The sequence below is a fragment of the Fukomys damarensis genome, unplaced genomic scaffold, assembly GCF_012274545.1.
Source record: "Fukomys damarensis isolate Sample0158 unplaced genomic scaffold, DMR_v1.0_HiC HiC_scaffold_30, whole genome shotgun sequence".
In the NCBI taxonomy this organism is placed as follows: domain Eukaryota; kingdom Metazoa; phylum Chordata; class Mammalia; order Rodentia; family Bathyergidae; genus Fukomys; species Fukomys damarensis.
In genome coordinates this window covers 28770070-28781269 of record NW_022900942.1, presented here as the reverse complement: position 1 = coordinate 28781269, position 11200 = coordinate 28770070, and the positions used below count along the sequence as shown (strand labels likewise).

General features: G+C 39.9%; 1 protein-coding gene across 2 annotated transcripts in view; it reads left to right on the top strand.

The window, feature by feature from the left end:
* Nucleotides 1–2244: 2244 nt before the first annotated feature.
* Nucleotides 2245–11200, top strand: part of Wdr7 (WD repeat domain 7) — a 351633-nt gene continuing 342677 nt past the window's right edge. Inside the window, exons 1-2 of one of the 2 annotated variants that reach the window (XM_010611541.3) lie at nt 2245–2507; nt 2691–2940. The gene's annotated coding sequence lies outside the window, so the exon portion shown is untranslated. The remainder of the gene's footprint in view (nt 2508–2690; nt 2941–11200) is intronic. The other variant, XM_010611542.3, reaches the window with a different exon arrangement.

Below are 11200 nucleotides of genomic sequence, written 5' to 3'. Positions count from 1 at the left end.
TAAGATTTTTTTGTATAATCCTCTAGATGAAAAGAATTTTTTTTTCTTTTTTGGTACTGGGGATTGAACTCAGGCCCTTGCACTTGCAAGGTGGGTGGCAAATCCTCGACAGGAGTAATTTGTTTTTTTTATTCAGGGTCTCATAATGTAGTTCAGGGTGGCCTCAAACTTACTATGGTGATCCTCCTGCCTCAGCCTCCCAAGTGTTGAGATTACAAGCATGCACCACCACACTCAGTAAGAATAAATTATTTTTTCAAATATATTTACTCAAATCAGTCTACTGGAGATACAACTCATTTTTCAGGAAGGTTATATATGGTATAGTGTGTATGTGTATGTAAAAAGGTGTGAATTTGTATGAACTAGAAATGTTTCAGTAATATTTGAACATTTATTTTAGCTCTCTGACTCTGGAGATTTCACATGCACACAGACTTTGGTAATATTTGTTGTTGTTGTTGCTTTGTTTTTTGAGACAGGCTTTTGAACTCACTATGTAGTCCAGGTTGGCCTTGACTTTATGAAAATACTCTTACCTCAACTTCCTGAGTGCTGGGATTACAAGTGTGCACCACCACACCTGGCAGTAATATGTTTATATAAATTTGATAGAGAGAAATGTTCTCTCAAAGCTCTTCATTAATCAGTCAAGCTTTGCATTCTGAAGAGGTATTTGAAATCATAAATATTCAACTAATATTTGTTGTATAAGAATCTTCATATACATCTTTATCCTACAGTTTTCCTTAACAAAGCAAATGTTTTAACGTAGTCTGAAGTTTATCCTGTGGTAAGCACTCTATAAATCCTGCTTTTCCAAAAAATTCATATAAATTACAAAGGGGATTACCTCACTCTCTCTTTCTCTTTTTTAACCTGGTTCTGGGGATTGAACTCAGGACCTTGTGGTTACCAGGTAGGCACTGTCACTGAGATAAATCCCTGGCTCTAAGGGGAATATGAACTTAATGGTATAAATGTGTTCATCAGTGCAATGGAAGGAAGCCAGGTGGCTGACGGGTTATTATTTTTCCCCTTCACTCATGTGATTGCAAGGCAGTTAGTCAAAAGTAGAAGAAAATCATGATTCTAATTTGCAATAGGAAAAAACATGAGAATTACTGATTGTCAAGTGTTCGATTGAATTTTCTGGTCAATATTATGGTTCAGTTTTGATCACTTTAGTGGCAACAGAGCTGGTTTCCTCAAACAAAAAGAAACAGCATATAAGGAACAACACCTGGGGCTGGGGATTTAGCTCAGTGGTTTGGTGGCCTGCCTTGCAAGCGCAAGGAGTTCAATCCCTGGTACTTTAAAAAAAAAAAAAAAGAACCAACACCTGAGAGCAAAAGTACGTACATTAGATGGTCACTAAATGGCCTAATGAAGGAGAAGAGGTAGGCCACCTGACACAATGGGTCTCTAATGTTTCTGGGGAGATGTTTAATCTGTAAAGGGAAGAGAGGTTTGCCTTTAGCAGAAATAAACTGTGGACAGGAAGCCTTTTGAGCAAACCAACATTCAGTACCCTTTTGGCAAATTAGTGATAAAACTAGCCTGACTGAAGGTGTTGATTCTACCCTGTCCTGGTAACCCTCATTGCAGCAGGATCACTGAGAGTTGGATGAGGCCCTGTTTAAAAAAAAAAAAAAAAAAGTTCCCAGGATCAGCAAAGGCCATTACTTGAGTGAGCTGGTCAGAAATGGAGAATTTCAGAACCCACCCTAGAACTATTACATCAGAAGCCTACAGTATAACAAGATCCCCAGGTGACTGGTACACACAGTAACTTTGAAAAGCTGCAATAGAATTCATACCTATTCACTAGAAAGCCTATAACAGAAAAGAAAAAAGGGCATGGAATGCATATCATTTGTGTCATTTTACTAACCACTAGCCACGAGCAAAGCACCAGTTTTCTGCTTGGTTGCCATTCATTCACCCAATCAATACTGGAGAAGAAGATGGACAAGCATAACAAATCATGAACAATCATTGAGCTCTTTTACTTTCCCAGATATCCACAAGGTTACATCTCTATTTTGTAAATGGGGAAACTGAGAATGAAGAAAAGGAAGCATTATGCCCAATAGGACTCTGTGTAGTGGAGAAAGTGAGATCTGAATACTCGCCTCATGCTCCACCACAGAGAGGACGTTTATTAATCCTTCTCTACAGGAGTATTTCACAAAGTCAGGCTTCCTCTAGCCGCAGAGGAGAGTTCTTTTCTCTGGCCCTCAGTCGTGGGCAACAGCTAAGTTCTGAGGCACATAAACTTTCAACATCCTGCCCCAGGGATGACCTAGACTTGCCGTTTCATCATTTTCTCGATTTTGGTCCTCCCATCACGTGAATAGGAGACGAGGCAAGAACCAAGAATTCCCACAACAATGATGGCGGACGCACACGCCTTGCCCACAGTTGGCCCCTTCTCCACCGTTCGGTCTCCCCGGTAACACGGCCGGCGCCTGCTCGCCCACTGAAGCACTGAGTGTCCGGAAATGGTGAGCACTTCCCGCCTCCTCCTCCTCCTCCCAGGGACAGAGGTCAGACTTGAACGGGACGTGCGGGCAGCCCCTTCCCTGCCCAGCAGTCAGCCTGTGGGCCGCTCCGCCTCTCCCGTGTGCCCACGTTCTCATATCTGGTTCTGTGTCCTCGGTGTCAGGTGGCTCATTTTTTTGCGACAGTTGGGCGAAAGTCGCAGCAGTTGAAGCTGGAGTCAGCTGATTTACTGCGGCAGTGGCGGCGGCAGTGGCAGCTTCCTACCACGGTGGACAGAGGGCGGCCAGGCAAGGTTTGCGATCCCCAAGGGTTCCCCACCCGGATTTGCGCAGCCACACTCCCTCCTTAGATACGCCCTCACCTCGTCTTCCTCTGCTGGGACGCCCACGGCTGATCTGATAGACCACGTCGCGGCAAGAGATGAAGCTGTGACAGGTGAGAGAGCTTTCGAGCTTCTCCTGGGGAAACCTCGGCTCGCGTTGGGCCGCACCTTGAGGCTGGGGTCGAGGTTTCAAGGGTCACACACCCAACCCTGTCCTGAGCGCCTCCAGCTGACAGTCAGGTCAGCGAGGTCGCTGCTTCTGCTGGAAGCTATCTGATACTTCTGCAGGTCAGGCCCACTGCAGGGCGCCTTTATCAAGGGAGTGAGATCTTTCCACTCACTCCCAGGGGGTCTTTAGGTCCCCTTGTTTGATGAATGACATTTTGCTTCTACCGTGTCTTTGGTCTTGAGGCGAGGCTATCTTGTCCTCACGGATAATCGTGAGATGGGGATGAGGTGATCAGCAGTGATTCTGTGGTTTACTGACAGTGCTTTTGGGGAATGTGCTTGCTTTTGGGGTACACATAGCCTGCCCTTACCTGTTGGTTCTACTCTTTAGTTTGTCCTTACCTAAGCTACTGAGATGTCTGTTAGACCTATTCTCATTTTGCCTAGGACTTGGTCTGAGAGAATACCTGCTATTTCACTTACCAATGGGTCCCAGCGTTTGGAGGGTATGTTTGGAGTCCACACTAGCTGTCTTTAATTAAAACATTATATTATATATTTTTGACCCACTGACTTTGTCTGTTTTTCAGGTCCTATGCAGAAATTGCTGTTTCTTGTATTCTGAAACGATGTCAGCCTCAGTTGCATCACAGACTGTATAGTTATCTTCATGCTGCTGATTTTAGGGTTTAGTCAGAGGCAGCTATACATTCCTTTCCTTGAAACATTTGTCATGGGACCAAAAAGGCAAACTGTAACTCTTTACAGTGTGTTCTTAGAGTTTTATGGACAAGATTGAAATAATCATTTGTTGTATGAAAGAAGTTGACTGAGTTTTTGACATTTTGTTACATAAAAATTCTAATTTGGACCTACTATTGAGCTATATAAGCAAACTTATGACAGTGAGGACGTGTACGGCAACTCAAAAACTGATGTGTTGGAAATGTCTTTGTTATTGTAAAGAAAGAAAAATTGCCTTGATTTTATCCAGACAGTAGATTTTAGTTACTTTAAGTTGGAAAGTGAACCACTATGTGCAAATAGTAAATGCCTCATTGTTAATTGAAAATTAGAGTAGAAAAATTCATTTCTTTAAATGTCTCTTTTATTGAGGTGGTGATGAAGTTTGAGACAAGTTCTTATTATGTATTCCAGACTGGTCTTGAACTTACTATATAACTCAGGCTGGCCTCAAACTTGCAGGGATCCTCCTGCCTCAGCCTCCTGAGTGCTGGAATTTCTGGCATGTAGTAACATTCCTGGCTTTAAATGTCTCTTTAAAATTCTCAAACCCCACTTAACCGGAAAACTAAGATAGATTTTATTTTTTCTTATTGCCACTTTTGCTAAATTTTATTTTTTAATTTTCATCTTAATTTTTAAAAATTCATCCTAATTTATTTTATGAGAAAGGGTCTCTCTATATAGTTCATGCTGGCCTTGAACTCGCTGTGTAGCCCCTGCCGGCTCAGACTTGAGGGGATCCTCCTGCTTCAGCCCCTGAGTACTGGTATTACAGGTGTGTGCCACCATGTCTGGCTGGTTTTTACCTTGAGTGTAACTGTAAAATTAAATTTTGGAGGAGTGAACCTTGTGTCTAACCATTATTTTGCACCTATATTGTGATAAGGGTGAGAAGACATTTAGCTTTAGGGTGTGCCATTAGCAGTAAGTCTTTCAGTTTTTTTGGACCTCAGGTATGTAGAATTGAGTTATATTCAAGTCACTGATCAACATTGGGCTCTTCAAGGTCTCTCGTTTGCTTTTTGTTTTCTTCATTGCCTTTTGTTTCCAAATCCTTCTCTGATCTCTTATCATCCCAGTGACAAGTATTCTGGTGTGTGTATGTATGTGTGTGTGTGTGTGTGTGTGTGTGTATGTGTGTTTGTGATGTATATCCTATTTGTGTTATTTAATGTGCATTGTTTTGGATACCCACATTTTTAATTTACAGAGATGATGATGTACTATATGATGATGTACTATATAGCAATTTACTTTCTTTCTTTTCCTGGTATATTTTTTGCATGTCCATTGTTTCTAGTGCTGCATAGTATTTCAGTTTATTTACCTATTCTTTGTAGTCACACACATCTTTATTTTCCTAGCACTCTAGATAAACATACCTTTTAGACTTCTAATAATTTCTCTGAGACCTATATCCACCATTGTGATGCCTTCCTTTCCTCTGTCTGCCTTCCTATTTATCTACCTATCTATGTAGAGACAAGGTCTCTATTCAGTCCAGGCTAGCCTTGAACTTTCATCATTCGCCTGCCTCAGCCTCCCAAGTGCTGCATTTGTGATTTTTTTTTTCCTCTCCGGGTTCAAACTCAGGACCTTGCGCTTGCAAGGCAGGCAGCAGCACCACTGAGCTAAATCCCTGGCCACTCAGTGCACTCGTTTTTACAGTGTAATTGATACAAAATGAAATCTCGTTTTAAATTACATTTCACTATTACTAATGAATTTGAGCATTTTCTCATGTCTTTTACTTCTTGGTTTTTTTTTCTTGTTTTGAAATTGCTTGTTCATTTCCTTACTCATTTTTATTTGTGTTTCAGTTTTAGTCTATTTTTTGCTGCTAATCGCAGCATAGGAGCACAGGTTGGGTATGTTTTAATGTGAAGAAGCTTACTTTAGCTCAAAAGTCTGGAGGTCTAAGTCTGAAAGGCATGTCTGGTTCTTAGGCAGTGCATCACGTGACCAGAGATGGGAAGTGGAAACTTGTGTACACATTCTTGTGTGTGTGTGTGTGTATTCTCTGGTCTGTCTTTAAAGCCACCAGTATTCAATCATTTTTCTCCCTTCTGATAACATTATCTAATCCTAATAACCTCCCAGGGCCCTACCTCTAAACCTCGTCGTAAGATTAAATGGCTACTTCTTTAGTCAGTGAGGATTAAATTGTAACACAGGAACCCTTAGAGGACAATTCAAACCATATTCAACCCATGGCACAAATTTTACTTTTTTGTTTTATTTTATTTTTTGGGGACAGGGTGTCAATATGTGGTTGAGCTATTCTTAAACTCACTATGTAGTCCAGACCATCCTTGAACTTGAGGTGATCCTTCTTCCTTACCTCCCCAGTGCTGGGATTACAGGCATGCCCCACCACGCCTGGGTCTTGCTATTTATTTTTTATTTTTAGTTTGATATAGATTCACAGGAAGTTTCAAAAATAGTATAGAGGTCTGGTTTCCCCCAGTGGTTACATTTTCTATGTCTCTACCCAGCTTCCTTTAATAGGCACATCTTACACAACTATAAGTACAATATCAAAACCAAGAAATTGACATTATGCAATTCTGTGCTATCCTGTGCTGTTTTACCTGTGTGGATTTTTTTTGTAGCCATTGCTGCCATGAAGGAAGAGTACTATTCCATTACCACAAAGATCCTCCTCATGTTGCAGAGGCCTACCTTCCTGCTACCATTTCTAACTTCTGGTTATCACTACTCAGTTCTTTCTCTCTATGATTTTGTCATAGGAATGCTACATAAATGGAGCCATATAGTATGCAATATTTTCCATTTGGGATTCATGCAAATTGTTGAATGTGACAATTCTTGAGATTTGTCCAAACTACTATAGATATCAGTAGTTCATTCTTTTTAATTGTTAACTAGTATTCTGTAGTACATACTATCCCAGCTATTCACCAAGGCATCAGAACTGTTTCCAGTTTTTGGCTATTATAGATAAAGCTGCCAGTGAATATTCTGGTACAGTTTTTTGCAGGGATATAATTTTTTTTTTCTGGGACAAATGCCCAGGAACATTATTGCTATATGGTATATGTTTAGTTCATGAAAAAATTGCCAAAGTATTTTTCACAATGTTATACCATTTTACATACTTACCAACAGTGCATGAGAGATCAGTTTCTTTTTCAGGAAGTAACTCTCCTATGTTTGGTATTGTCGTTATGTTTTTAATATAGTTATTCTAGTAGATGTGTAGTGGTGTCTCATTGTGGTTTTAGTGTAGTATAAATCTGGAAGTAATTTTATTGCCTATAGAGTGTCTTAATCATTGCTGAGATGAAATGCTTGGCCTTCACAACGTAAAGGAGAGATTTATTTTGGCTCTCATTTTAGACCATAGTTGACTGGCTCCAAGACAGGAGGGCATGGTAGAAGGGTTTGGCGGAGTAAAGTTGCTCACCTTATGGCAGCCAGGAAGCAGAGAATGACAAAATGAGTCAGGGAGGGAGATGCACCCTTCCAGGTCGCATCCCCAGAGATTTACCTCTTCTGATGAGCCCCTACTTCTTAACAGCAAATTTAGCGGCAAACTCTCCTGATGAGGATAGCACCTCCATGAGCCAATCACCTTCTGAAGTTACTGCCTCTGAGCGCATCCTGGTTCTAAACCACAGAATAGAGTTAGGTGTGTAACTACAAAGCACCTTTATTCCAGTGTTATCCATTGTATATCAATATACTTTTTAAAAATTTTGGGGGATCTGGTGAGGTTTGTGTGTTTTTTTTCCCATCTGTGCACTTAATTCTGATGCTTTATACAGAATTAATGGATTTGTTTGTTTATTTTTTTGAGATAGGATCTGGCTATGTAGTTCAGGCTGATCTCAAATTCATAGGAATCCTCCTGCCTCAGCCTCCCAAGTGTTGGGATTACAAGCATGAGCCACCACCCCCAGCCAAATAAATAGTTTTACGTATACACCTCTCTTTGATCATAAATTGAATCAGCTGACAGCTGGGATGGTACAGACTAATTGTGTTATGAACAAGAATACTCCTTATTTTCCCATCTATAGATGCTCTACTAGCAGTGTGAATCTGGAATTTGAATTTCCTACAGATGGTTCATTTTTCTGATACTTAAAGCTAGTTGTTTGAACACAAAAGATTCTGCTGGAAGGAGAAAACCTACTTTATGATTATATTTAGGAAGTCCTTAACAGTCCAAGTAGAGTTTTTTGTTTGTTTGTTTGTTTGAGATGGCATCTGCTATATAGTTCAGGCTGCCCTTGAACTCATTTTGTAGCCTAGGCTGGCCTCAGACTCTAATGCAGTCCTCCTGCTTTAGCCTCCCAAGTGCTGGATTACAGGCATGTACCACCACACCTCGCTTCCAAGTAGAGTTTTTATTTTTTCCTTTAAAGAGTATATATGTGATTATAGGTGTGTGCCACCATACCCAGCTGCTTTGGGAATTTTTTTCTTCTAACCATTTCAAATACAAATAAATAATATAAATTACCACTAACAGGAGTGAAAATTAATGAATTATCAGCTTATTTAATAAGAAGCACTAATTTGTGATTCATTAAGAGGTCTCCGTGCAGTAATTATGTCAGCTAATTTGCTTCATAGGTCCTAAGATAAGTTTTCCTGTGTATGTGTCACATAAAGAATAACAGAAGCAGGAAAATGGGCAAAAATTGCTGCAGAAAAAAAAAAAAAGTAATATGTTAATGGGGACTTGATTAAGAATTTTTTTTCTGGTACTGGGGATCGAACTCAGAATCTTGTGCTTCAGAGGCAGGTACAGTGCCACTGAGCTAAATCCCTGACCCATTGATTAAGAAATTGTATATTAATTGATGACATTATTATAGAAAAATTAATTGATAAACTTTTCTGAAAAATCCAAAGCATACAAAATTAAGATATATATTAATTTGCTGATGGATACAATTTTAAGGTCAAGAGAAACATTTCATTTGTTAATTTGTTCATTTATTCAACAAGTATTTGGATGTCTCCTATGTGACAGGAATTCTAGGCATTGTAAATGCAATAAAGAAGAAAGTGAAGACCAATATTCACCTTCATAGGGCTCACGTTATAGCAGAGAGACAGTTAATAAATTTTTTATTTGTTTGTTTTTTTGAGGCAGGGTCTTGCTATGTAGTTCAGGCTGGCTTTGGACTAACTCTGTAGCCCAAACTGGCCTTGAACTCATGGGGATCCTCCTGCCTCAGCCTCCCAAGTGCTGGGATTATAGGCATGCACCACCATTCCTGGCCTGATGATAAATTAATGAATATAACATGTACGCTAAATGATTATGTTTGGTTGTTGGGTTTTACATTTTATGTTGGTTAAGGAAGGCCTCATCAAGAAGGTAATACTTGCCTCTCTGAGCTACTTGGCCCGGAGTGCCATCTGGCCAGACTAATAAAGGTCTGTTTACCTTCAAAAAAAAAAAAAAAGTAATATTTTAGCAGAAACTTGAAGGGATGGAAGAATGTGCTATGAAGAAACCTAGGTGACATTTCTGAAGTTTGATTTTGTTTGGTATCTTTGAGGGACACCACAGAATCAGAGCAGATGGGAAAGAATCAGCAAGGGAAAGCACAGCCTCTTTACTTATGAAGGAAAAGCAGTTATACAGTTGGCTTTTACCCAGCTTGAGACAGGAAGCCAGGGGGAAATTTTGAAATGTGATCATACTTTATTTTTAAAAATTTTCAATAGTATTCCTTCATGTGCCATTTAAAAGGAAAAAGATGGGAACAGGGCAACTATTAGAAGGCCATTGTGCTTTCTCTGCTGGGGGATGCTGGTGACTGAGAGTGGGTGGCTCTGCTGAAGTCTGGAGTCATTTGATTCTGGATGTGCCTTTTTTTCTTTTTTTGAGTCAGAATCTTGCTATATAGGTAGGCTGGTTTTGAACTCACTGTGTAGCTCAGGCTGGCCTCGAACTCGCAGCAATCCTACCTCAGCCTCTTGAATGCTGGTGTAAGAAATGGGTGTCACCATGCCAAGCAGGTTCTGGATGTACTTTGAAGGTATGGTCAGTCTACAGAGTTTGTTCTCACGAGTTAGGGATGTGGAATGTGTTCATGAGAGAACAGTTACAGGTGCCATTAGGATTTTGGCCTTGGAACTGTAAAATGGAATTGCTGTTAACTGAGATAAGAAGACAGTAGGAAGGATAGGTTTGGGGAAGACCATTGGTCGCTTTTGGATGTATCTAGTTTGAGAAGTTTATTAGCTATCAAAGGAAATGTTGAGTAAGAAGGTGGATATGAGTTTGCGATTCTGAGGAGAACCGTGAGCTGTAAATTGGAAGAACTGTCCATGTATAAATGATGTTTAAAGCTGGAAGATGGAATCACTGAGGGAAGTGGGAGCGTTGCCAGAGGATCCAGGGAATACGAACTCTGGGTATACAAACATTTAAAGGTCAGGGAAAAGGAAAACAAGAGCCAGCCATAGTGGCACATATTTATAATTCCAGCTCTGGAAGACTGAGATGGGATTGCAAGTTTGAGTCCACCCTGTGCAATTTGGTGGTTTAGCAAGACTATGTGTCAAACATAAACAAACAAAGACTAAGTAGAGAAATGTTTGAAAGAGAGTAAGAACTATGTTCAATGCACTGATAGGTCAAGTAAAAGGAGGGTTAGACTTCACATTAGATTTAGCAATGGGGAGGACATTTGATACCTTCTCAAGGATATTGTGAGATAGGCAGAGTGCAGCACTTTCAAGAGTCTGAAGGCAGACAATTATGTCATCCCTTAGAACACTAATTAGGAGAAAGGTTATATGTTTCTTCAGGATTCATAGTTAGTAAGTGGGAGGGCCAGATTCTTCCCTTGTTTGTATGACAATTTTATCCTCTTAGCTGCACATTTGCACTATTTTTTGTTAGTGTAATACAGTTTCAGTAAATTGGTACCTATACATAACATAGCTTGATCGTTTTTCATCCTTTTCTCTCCCACTCTCTCCTCCCTCAAGCCCCTTTCTCATCTCCAAAAAGTCTAGCTTTTAGTTTCTTACCATTTGTCCTTTATTTTACTCATTCATTTATATTTTAGGTTTTTCATATAAGAGAAACCATGCAATATTTAACTTTTGTGTTTGACTTACTTCACTTAACATTATGGTCTCAAGCTGTGTCCATTTTCCTGCAGATAACATGATTTCATTCTTCTTTGTGGCTGAAAAATGTTCTATTGTATGTATATGTCACATTATTTTCTTCATCCATTTGTTTCTTGATGAGTTTCTAGCCTGTTTTCAGACTTAGCTGTTGTGAATTACACAGTTATAAACATGAGTGTTTGCCTGGCATCTTGGTGCATGCTGTAAATCCTGCACTTGGGATACTGAGGCAGGAGGATTGCATGAGTTTGAGGCCAGCCTGGGCTATATAGTGAGGTCAGGGACAGCCTGAACTACATAGCAAGACTGTCTCAAAAAAAAAAAAAAAAG